This window comes from Hyaena hyaena, unplaced genomic scaffold (genome assembly GCF_003009895.1).
Source record: "Hyaena hyaena isolate Hyena2069 unplaced genomic scaffold, ASM300989v1 scaffold_717, whole genome shotgun sequence".
NCBI classification, from domain to species: domain Eukaryota; kingdom Metazoa; phylum Chordata; class Mammalia; order Carnivora; family Hyaenidae; genus Hyaena; species Hyaena hyaena.
This window is the reverse complement of record NW_024081353.1, coordinates 441345-453647: the sequence shown is the minus strand read 5'-3', so window position 1 is coordinate 453647 and position 12303 is coordinate 441345.

Genomic DNA, 12303 nt, shown 5'->3' with positions numbered 1-12303 from the left:
GAGAGAGAGAGAGAGAGAGAGACAGCGTGAGCAGGGGAGGGTCAGAGAGAGAGGGAGATACAGAATCTGAAACAGGCTCCAGGCTCTGAGCTGGCAGTCAGCACAGAGCCCGTCGCGGGGCTCGAACCCACAAACCGCGAGATCATGACCTAAGCGAAAGTCGGACGCTTAACCGACTAAGCCACCCAGGTGCCCCTATACAGCTGGTTTTTAATGTTTTCCATCTGGTGAACTCACTGAACAATGTAAATTTATCATTTTACCCAGTGAATATGCAGCCCAATAAAATTATTTCTGAACATGAAGAAAGCATTTATTGAGATCCTCCTCTGCAAGTAGCATTCTAAATGAACAACTGAAGTAAAATATATAATGTAAACACCTAACTTTGCAAAGGCCTTTCAAATCCATTCTAAGTATTTTCACAGTTTGGCAATCTTATGGAATAAAGGGTAAGAATCCCAGTATACATATATGTCTGTGTGTCCATGTATGTATGTGTTTATGTATCTATCTAGATATGGTTTAATAAGTTCAAATGACCAAAAGTAATATAGACAACAACTTAAACATATATTACAGTTGCACAGTTCAAATCTTTTTTGTTTTGTTTTTTATTTATTTCTAGGAGAGAGAGAGAGAGAGAGAGCATGAGCAGGGAAGGGTCAGAGAAAGAGGGAGTCACAGACTGAAACAGGCTCCAGGCTCTCAGCTGGCAGTCAGCACAGAGCCCGACGGGGCTCGAAGCCACGAACCACGAGATCATGACCTAAGCGAAAGTCGGACGCTTAACCGACTAAGCCACCCAGGCGCCCCTCAAATCTTATATTTAGTAGGATTCATACATAAAAGATTATATAGCTGATAAATTTTTAGCTAATGCTTTTTGATATGTATATAGCTTTGGATATATATATGAACTTGGGAGACTATATTAGTTAAGCAAACTTTATAAAGGAGCTGATGATTTATAATTATAAAGGTGTGAGTTTATTTATTTAAATAGAATTGACTCTTCTTCAAAGAATAAGTTTATCCAAAACTTATTAATTTAAATTTTAATTGTTTGTAATTTTTCCGTTATATGCATTTTAAAATTGTAATATAAAGTAAGATTGTTTTGAAGAACTCTTATTTTTAATATAGTAATTTAAGTATAAATGATAAAAATAAATTTAATAATTGTTATAATTTGAAAATTAAACAATAAATGAATCTGTCTTTTCCCTAAAGTTTGAAAATTTAAAAAAATCTTGCTTAAAACTTAAAAAAATGTTCTTCCTCTGGTTGAATAAAATAAACTGGTCTCATTATAGGATTGGCATGGCACACCACATGTTCACTACAAATTACAATATGTAAAGAGTAGGGGTTTTGTCTCTAATAATAAAATTGCACAGTTCAGTCATGTTTGTAATTCCTTTGGTAATATGGCATTGTAGTTTTTTTCTTTGATATGTGCTACTTGTAAACACAATGTTTCTTTCCAATTGCTGCCCTGGGTTCTTCGTTATTAATTATATGAGATTAAGTCAAACATGCTATATAGTATGGTTGTTAGTATTTATCAAAGTGAGGTCAAAAGTAGCTTTTGGGCATTAAAGATTTAAATATATATATATTTATACATTTCTACTCATTGCTGGTGAAAGGAGTTAGGTTTCAATATAGTGTGTTTCAGTTGAGAGCTTTGTGGTTAACTTTAAGTCCAGCACTGGAAAATCCTTTGAAATCTCTTTGAAAACACTTTTAAAATAGTCTAAATTCAGAATAATGTGTCTGAGGTATCACTGATTTACTATAAAGTCCAAAAGGTTATGTGATAAAAGCAAGTGTTTAATAATAGATAAAAATAAATATTGGAATTCTATTCCTTTAAGACATTGACAAACTTTCCCAGATCTTTGCTTTGAGCCTTGTCTCTTGTATTTCCTTGAATATTCTTCAAACACATCAAGCTGCTTGTTTTCTAACAATTAGACATGTTCATTTGGTTTTTGAAGGTTTTATTTAAATTCCACTTAGTTTACATTGTAATATTAGTTTCAATATATAATTTTTGAATGATTATGTAATTAAATAGAAAAATCACAAAATTTAAAAATATTTGTCATCAATAAATGTCAGTTACTTCCTACAGCATTGGAAACTTTTCCTGCTTAAAAATGATGCATTTATTACTTTATAGTTTTACTTTATACATATTAAAATTCATACACTGTCTTTATGACAACCACATGTTTGCTATAAAATACACAAAATGTAAGTTCTCTATTCTAAAATGTATGTGTTAATTTTAACTGATGCTATCTTAAATTAGCTTTTCTGTATTCTTAGCCATATTCACTTTTCCCTTGTTAATCAGGGTGGTAAGGAAAAATTTTTGTAGTGAGAATCTTGTAATAACCGTTTTTATATTTCTCATAGATCATATTAGCAAACACGAAGTATGTATTGGTTGATTAACAATTTTTTAAAATTTTTAATGTTTGTTTATTTATTTTTTGAGGGAGGGAGGGCAAACTGGTGAAGGGCAGAGAGAGGAGGAGAAAGAAATCCCAATCAGGCTTCATCCCGTCAACATGGAGCCTGACACGGGGCTCAAAACCACGAACCATGAGATCATACCTAAGCCATAATCAAAAGCCAGACACTTAACTGAATGAGTCACCCAGGTATTCCGATTAACAATTTTTTAAAAAGAATATTAATATTTGGAATCCTATAGAAAGAAAGAAAGGAAGGAAGGAAGGAAGGAAGGAAGGAAGGAAGGAAGGAAGGAAGGAAGGAAGGGACGGAGGGAGGAAGGAAGGAAGGAAGGAAGGAAGAAAGGAAGAAAGACAGACAGACAGAAAGAGACAGACAGAAAGAAAGAAAGAAAGAAGTAAAGAAAGAAAGAAGGAAAAGTATTAGAAGACCTCAATTCTTATTATTTTTTCATTGAATTTGACTTTTTTGAACAATACATTTTAAGGCTATGATTTAGTGAGTATTTCAATCATTCAAAATATAGGATTAGATGCTTAGTTACAATTTTCATGAAATCATGAAACTGTATTTTATAGATTCTATTATTTTTCCAAATTTGCCAAAGAGGATAGAAAATCTTAGAAAAACTAAGTAATGTAGTTATCATTGCTTACCTAAAAAGATTTAAATCTTAACCTTCAACTTTTTCTGACTTCAAAATCTTATTTTCCTCCATCTTGATGGAAGCCAGCAATTTCAGTAATGGATTGCCATGTTTATCAAATCTCTTCTTTTTTCAGAAAAACTCGATTTGTTTCAGTTAAACAATATGCATATCTGTACAGGGTAACAATGTTCAGTGATTTTTAGACATCATTTTATCAGCAAGTATACTGTGAACTTTTCAAGGACATGGATTCTGATTTAATCTTCTTTATATTCTTGATATCTATATAATAGGGCCAGCCACACAGGTTTTAGATTAAAATGTATCAATTTCCTGATTGAAATAATTTAAATAAGTTTTACTGCTTAAACTGTATTACTTTATAATAATCCTTAGAAGAATTATCTATATATTTGCATTAGGTTCAAGATAATCCAGAGAGTATATCTTGTGTTTTTTATTGTGCGTGTGTGTTTGTGTGTATAGTATAAAGTTGTATATATTTTAAATATACAGTTTTACAATTTTGAAGCCATAAGATATGCTCGATTTTTCACTAATTCAAAATACATAATTAATTTAATTATATAGCTTTCTTTAGTACTTTTTATAATTTCTTTAGTACTTGCCTTTGCACTGGAAAACAAATCAAATTGAGTTTTAAAAGGTTTACATTCCTAATATATGTTTAATTATCTCTGTCAGAGGTAACTGAGCCTACAGTATAGTTTTTTGCTACCAAATGAATACTATAATCTGATGTAACTACTCCAAAATTATTAAAGCTACAGTGATAAATAATAGAGTGAAATCTGAGGTATGAATTTGTACCAGGAAATTTGTCTCCTGATAAATATGTAACAGTTTTTATGGTTTGGCTAGTATATACTAATCAGTATCTTTTAGAACTAAACAAAATACCTTACATGGCTTTACTTCCATAAAGTGAATATTCTAAACATAATTACTTACACTAATTAAAAAATGATCAACAAGAGAGAAATTTATATTAACATAATAAAACTTAAAATGTTTAAACTTAAGCTAACTTAAATTTAAATTTAAGATAAAAAAATTAATTTTACTTAAAAGAATTACTGTGAAGAAAACAAAAAACTATATGGAGTTCCAAGCTTCATATACTAGCATACCAAGTCTTTGATTCATGAAAGAGGCCACATAGGAAAAAATTTTTACTGCTATTTCAGGCATCTGAGGCCTGCACTATCCCAAGTTCTGTTAAATATAGTAAATCTGAGAAAATGCTGTGTCAAAAATAAGAGAAAGCAACAAAGGCTTAATACATTCCACAAGATAGAGATTTTTAAGTTAAGTGATGCAGGGGGATGAAAAAGGAATGTGGAGAACTGGTAATACCGAATGAATGACATTCACTCATTAATAATTAGGCAAAGAAGGTAGGAAAAAGATGCAGTTTCAAATATGTTGAGGCACACAATTTCCTGATAGAAACCACATACTGAAAATGCCATGGTAGAAACTCATGTGTAGAATTAAGGGATAACTAGAGGATTGAGGGGAAGGAGCCAAGATGGTGGAGAAGTAGGGGGATCTGTAATTCCTGCCCACATCTCTCAAACAAAAAAGGTCTGAAGCCATATGACTCTGAACCCCAAGAGTTGGGAGAAAAGGAGACCTAGTCTACTAGGGAGACAGCCTCATAGGGCTTTCAGAGAAAGATCTCATCTCTAACTGCGGAGCTTTCTTTGGACTGGGTGCCAGGGTACTGGGGGACAAAAGAAGTTCCCTCTGGGTTAGGCTGTACCCCAGAGGCGCAGTCAGCATCAGGAGGAACTGGTTCCCTGTTCTGAATTGCCATGGCTCCCATGATGATATTTCGGGCAGCATCATTAATGCGGACAGAGTGAGAGCTTGGAACGTGGCTGGGCCTGGGGCATAGGAGATGGCCCACTTTGGTGGCGCCCTCCAAATGAGTGATTTGAGACACCTGGTTCAAGGAGAAGGGACTGGGCGGTCGCCATTTTTCTCCCCACAACCACCACCAAGGTGGTGTCTCAGGGATTGGCCCACGTGACCCACACAGGACAGCCTACACCAAACCAAGCTCATCTGAGCTGAGTAGCTGCTGGGAGCTGGTAGATGCTGTGTAAATAGACAGCCCCCTCTCCCAGCACAACACTGCTGCATTGCTGTGGTTAACTTTAGATCAATTCTTGCTATTTAGATATATTCTCCCTTTTCTCATTCTTATCTCTCCCCTCCTCTGGGCTGGTCACTCTGGTTATAGGTTTGCTTAAACAGACATATTTAGTGTTTATTTTATTTTTGAGAGAGACAGAGAGACAGAGTGTGAACTGGGGAGGAGTAGAGAGAGGGAGAGACACAGGATCCGAAGGAGACTCCAGGCTTTGAGCTGTCAGCACAGAGCCTGAGGCAGGGCTCAAACTCACAAAATGCGAGATCATGACCTGAGCCAAAGCTGGCACTCAACTGACTGAGTTACCTAGGTGCCCCTAAACAGACATATTTAATTCATGCTCTCAGTGCATGTTCTTACACCTCCTTCTTTACCTTTATTTCTCTCTCTGGAATAATCAGCCTATATAATTTCTCTGGTTAACATTATCTTCATTTATTTCTCTACACCTCCTGCCATATTCTTTTTATTCCTCTACGGATTAAGCCTATTAATCTCTCTGCCTGGTCAGTGTTCATTTTCTCTTTCTCTCTTTCTCCACACCCCTGTCATTTCTCTCTTTGTATATGCTCTTCTATCAGCACTGCCTCCACCTGCTCTTTATTTGTAGCTAAGATTTCTTGTTTTATGCTTTTAGACTGTTCTTTGTTTTGTTTTTATTTTTTTTTAATTTTTTAAAATTTTTCTCGGTTTGCGTGTTTGCTGTGACTCTTGAATCGATCTTCTGCATGACACATCATAATGAAACTGGCAAAATGTAAGAAGAAAGAGAGAATTCTGAAAGCAGCTAGGGATAAACGGACCTTAACATACAAAGGTAGTAGACGTATCAAGGTGGAAGCAAACCTATCTACTGAAACTTGGCAGGCAAGTTACACTGAATGTAAATGGACTAAATGTTCCAATCAAAAACAAAGGGTATCAGAATGGATTAAAAACAAGATCCATCTACTTATTGTCTACAAGGACTCATTTTAGACCTGAAGACACCTTCAGGTTGAAATTAAGGGGATGAAGAAATAGCTATCATGCTGTTGGAAGTCAAAAGAAAACTGGAGTAGCCATACTTGTATCTGACAAACTGGACTTTAAAGTAAAGGCAGTAACATGAGATGAAAAAGGGCATTATATAATAATTACAAGGTCTATCCATCAGGAAAAGCTAACAATTATAAATGTCTATACACCAAATTTGAAAGCATCCAAATACATAAAACAATTAATCACAAACATAAGAAATCTTATTGATAAGAATGTGGTAACCGTAGGGGACTTTAATACTCCACTTACAGCAATGGATAGATCAACTAGACAGAAAATCACTAAAGACACAATGGACTTGAATGACACATTGGACCAGATGGATTTGACAGATATATTTAGAGCTCTACATCCTGAGGCTATGGAATTAACTTTCTTCTCAAGTACGCATGGCACATTCTCCAAGATAGATAACATACTGGGACATACAGCAATCCTCAATAAATATAAAAGAATTGAGATCATACCATGCATACTTTCCAATCATAATGCTATGAAACTTGAAATCAACCACAGGAAAAAATCTGGAAAACCTCCAAAAACCTGGAGGTTAAAGAACACTCTACTAAAGAATGAATGGGTCAACCAGTCAATTAGAGAAGAAATTTTAAAATATATGGAAACAAATGAAAATGTAAACACAACAATCCAAACCGTTGGGATGTAGGAAAGGCAGTCCTAAGAGGAAAATATATTGCAGTCCAGATCTATCTCAAGAAACTAGAAAAAGCACAAATACAAAATCTAACAGTGCACCTAATGGAGCTAGAAGGAAAGCAGCAAGAACACCCCAAACCCAGCCGAAGAAGAGAAATAATAAAGGTCAGGGCAGAAATACACAATATAGAATCAAAAAAAAAAAAAAAAAAAAAAAAACAACAACAGCTGAATAGATCAATGAAACAAAGAGTTGTTTTGTTTCTTTTTTGAAAAAAATAAACAAAATTGTTACATCTCTAGCCAGGCTTCTCAAAAAGAAAAGAGAGAGCAGCGAAATAGACAAAAATCACAAATGAAAATGGCCTTATTACAACCAATCTCTCAAAAATAAAAAATTATCAGGTCATACTATGAAAAATTATATGTCAACAAACTGGAGAACCTAGTAGAAATGGACAAATTCCGGGGCACCTGGGTGGCTTGGTAGGTTGAGCGTCGGGCTTCAGCTCAGGTCGTGATCTCACTGTTCATGGGTTCAAGCCCCGCGTCGGGCTCTGTGCTGACAGCCAGCTCGGAATCTGGAGCCTGTCTTCGGGTTCTATGTCTCCCTCTGTCTCTGATCCTTCCCTGATCATGCTGTCTCTATCTCTCTCTCAGAAATAAATAAAAATCATTTAAAAGAAAAAAAATGGACAAATTCCTAAACACACAAGTACTACCAAAACTTAAATGGGAAGAGAGAGAAAATCTGAACAGACACATAACTAGTGAAGAAATTGAATCAGTTACCAAAAATCTACCAACAAATAAGAGCCCAGGTCCAGATGGCTTCCCTGGGGAATTCTACCATACATTTTTTTTAATAGTTTATTGTCAAGTTGTTTTCCATATAACACCCAGTGCTCATCCCCACAAGTGCCCTCCTCCATGCCCATCACACCCCTCCTGCTCCCCTCCACCCCATCTGCCCTCAGTTTGTTCTCAGCATTCAAGAGTCTCTCATGGTTTGCCTCCCTCCCTCTCTCTCACTATTTTTCCCCTTCTCCCCAATGGTCCTTCGTTAGATTCCTCCGAATCCTCCTATACGTGCAAACATATGATATTTGTCCTTCTCTGCCTGACTTATTTCGCTCAGCATAACATCCTCAAGGTCCATCCATGTTGCTACACATGGCCAGATTTCATTTTTTCTCATTGCCATGTAGTATTCCATTGTATAGATAAACCACATCTTCTTGATCCATTCGTCCGTTGATGGACACTTAAGCTCTTTCCAAGTCTGGCTATTGTTGAGAGTGATGCTATGAACATTGGGGTGCATGTGCCCCTATGCATCAGCACTCCCATATCCCTTGGATAAATTCCCAGCAGTGCTATTGCTGGGTCATACGGCAGTTCTATTGTTAGTTTCCTTAGGAACCTCCACACTGTTTTCCAGAGGGGCTGTACCAGTTTACATTCCCACCAACAGTGTAGGAGGGTGCCCGTTTCTCCACATCCTTGCCAGCATCTAGAGTCCTCTGATTTGCTCATTTTAGCCACTCTGACTGGCATGAGGTGATATCTCAGTGTGGTTTTGATTTGTATTTCTCTAATGATGAGGGATGCTGAACATCGTTTCATGTGTCTGTTGACCATCTGGAGGTCTTCTTTGGAGAAGTGTCTGTTCATGTCTTCTGCCTAACACTTCATTGGGTTGTTTGTTTTTCGGGTGTGGAGTTTGGTGAGTTCCTTATAGATTTTGGACACTAGCCCTTTATCTGATATGTCATTTGCAACTATCTTTTCCCATTCCATCGGTTGTCTATTAGTTTTATGGATTGTTTCCTTTGCCACGTAGAAGCTTTTAATCTTGAGGAGGTCCCAATAGTTCATTTTTACTCTTGATTCCCTTGCCTTTGGGGATGTATCAAGTAAGAAATTGCTGTGGTTGAGGTCAAGGAGGTTGTTTCTGGCTTTCTCCTGTAGGGTTTTGATGGTTTCCTGTCTCACATTCAGGCCCTTTATTCATTTTGAGTTTATTTTTGTGTATGGTGTGAGAAAATGATCTAGTTTCATTCTTCTGCATGTTGCTGTCCAGTTCTCCCAGCACCATCTGTTACGGAGGCTGTTTTTTTTCCATTGAATACTCTTTCCTGCTTTGTCAAAGATTAGTTGGCTGTATATTTTGGCTAATCAGAGTCTTTTGTGGTTCCAAACAAATTTTAGGATAGTTTGTTCTAGCTCTGAGAAGAATGCCCGTGCAATTTTGATTGGGATTGCATTGAATGTGTAGATTGCTTTGGGTAGTAATGACATTTTAACAATATTTATTCTTCTGATCCATGAGCATAGAATGTTTTTGCATTTCTTTGTGTCTTCTTCAATTTCCTTCATAAGTTTTCTATAGTTTACATCATACAGATCTCTCTTATCTTTGGGTTAGGTTTATTCCTAGGTATTTTATGGTTTTTGGTGCAATTATGAATGGGATCAGTTTCTTGATATCTCTTTCTTTTGCTTCATTATTGGTGTATAAAAATGCAACCGATTTCTATATATTGATTTTGTACCCTGTGACATTGCTGAATTCATGGATCAGTTCTAGCAGACTTTTGGTGGAGTCTGTCTGGTTTTCTCTGTAGAGTATCATGTCATCTGGGAAAAGTGAGAGTTTGACTTGTTCTTTGCCAATTCTGATGCTTTTGATTTCCTTTTGTTGTCTGATTGCTGATGCTAGGACTTCCAGCACTATGTTAAACAACAGTGGTGACAGTGGACATTTCTGTCGTGGTCCACATCTCAGGGGGAAAGCTCTCAGTTTTTCCCCATTGAGGATGATATTATCTGTGGGCTTCTCAAAAATGGCTTTGATGATCTTAAGTAGATTCCTTCTATCCCGACTTTCTCAGGGGTCTTTATTAAGAAAGGATGTTGTATTTTGTCAGATACTTTTTCTACATCTATCAACAGGATCAAATGATTTTTATATTTTCTTTTGTTAATTTGATGTATTACATTGACTGATTTGCGAATATTGAACCAGCCCTGTAACCCAGGGATGAATCCCCCTCGATCATGATGGATAATTCTTTTCATATGCAGTTGATTTTTATTTGTTAGTATCTTGTTGAGGATCTTTGCATCTATATTCATCAGGGATAGGATATTGGGCTGTAATTTTTTTTTTCTGGGTCTCTGGTTTGGGAATCAGAGTGATGCTGGCTTTGTGGAATGAGTCTGGAAGTTTTCCTTCCATTTCTGTTTTATTGAACAGCTTGAGAAGAATGAGTATTAACTCTGATTTAAATGTCTGGTAGAGAATACTCAAAGTAATATTGAAGAAGAAAACCAAAACGGGAGACATCACCATCCCAGACTTTAGCCTCCACTACAAAGCTGTCATCATCAAGACAGTATGGTATTGGCACAAAAACAGACACATAGACCAATGGAAGAGAATAGAGAACTCAGAATTGGACCCACAAATGTATGGCCAGGTAATCTTTGACAAAGCTGGAAAGAGTATCCAATCGTTAAAAGACACATTCTTTAACAGATGGTGCTGGGAGAACTGGACAGCCACCTGCAGACAAAAATAAATTCACACACAAAAATAAACTCAAAATGGATAATTGACCTTAATATGAGATAAGAAGCCATCAAAACCCTAGAGGAGAAAGCAGGAAACAACCTCCCTGACCTCAACCACAGCAATTTCTTACTTGACACATCCCCAAAGGCAAGGGAATCAAGAGTAAAAATGAACTATTGGGACCTCATCAAGATAAAAAGCTTCTGTATGGCAAAGGAAACAATCAACCAAACTAATAGGCAACTGACAGAATGGGAAAAGATAGTTGCAAATGACATATCGGATAAAGGGCTAGTATCTAAAATCTACACGGAACTCATCAAACTCCACACCTGAAAAACAAACAATGTAGTGAAGAGTTGGGCAGAAGACATGAAAAGACACTTCTCCAAAGAAGACCTTCAAATGGTCAACAGACACATGAAATGATGCTCAGCATCCCTCATCATCAGGGAAATACAAATCAAAGCCACACTGAGATATCACCTCGTGCCAGTCAGAGTGGCTAAAATGAACAAATCAGGAGACTATATAGATGCTGGTGAAGATGTGGAGAAAATGGGCACCCTCTTACACTGTTGGTGGGAATGTAAACTGGTGTAGCCATTCTGGAAAAGTGTGGAGGTTCCTCAAAAAATTAGCAATAGAATTCCTCTTTGACCCAGCAATAGCACTGCTGGGAATTTACCCAAGGGATCCGGGAGTGCTGATGCATAGGGACACATGCACCCCATTGTTCATAGCAGCACTTTCCACAATAGCCAAATCATGAGAAAGAGCCTAAATGTCCATCAATGAATGAATGCATCAAGAAGATGTGGTTTATCTATACAATGGAATACTACATGGCAATGAGAAAGAATTAAGTCTGGCCATTTGTAGAAATGTGAATGGAAATCAAGGGTATTATGCTAAGTGAAATAAGTCATGCAGAGAAAGACAGATACCATATGTTTTCACTTATATGTGGAACAGGAGGAAATTAACAGGGGACCATATGGAAGGGGAAGGGAAAAATAGTTAAGGAGAGATAGGGAAGCAAACCACAAGAGAATGTTAATTACTGATAACAAACTGAGGGTTGATGGGGGTGAGAGAGAGGGGGAAATGGGTGATGGGCATGGAGGAAAGTACTTGGCATGAGCACTGTCTAAAAGAAATCTAATTAATTTATTTATTAATGAAATAAGTTTAGAATTTATAGTTTGCTTAAGATTGATCATGGTAGGTGTGCCTGGTTGGCTCAGTTGGTTCAACATCCAACCTCAGCTGTGGTCATGATCTGATGGTTAGGGAGTTTGAGTTTGCATTGGGTTCTGTCCTGAGGGCTCAGTGCCTGGAGTCTGCTTCAGATTCTGTGGCACTCTTTCTCTTTCCCCTCCTCCCCAACTCACTGTCTCTCTCTCAAGAAGAAATAAACAATAAAAAACTAAAACAAAAAGGTGGCTCAATGGGAAAAATGATTTTAAACATTCTGCAATAAAAAAGAACATCCTTGAGATTTAGGAAGATGATCCTTCTTACAGTTAAGTACTATAGAATTCTAGTATCAGAAAACTGATTCAGATATTTAGTATATATGCTACAAAAAAGCAACACACACACACACATACACACACACAAACAATAAAACACAAACAAAACATATGAACAAAGAACAAACAAAAAAACCAATTACATGAAGACAATAGTTTATAAAAAGAGAAAACACAA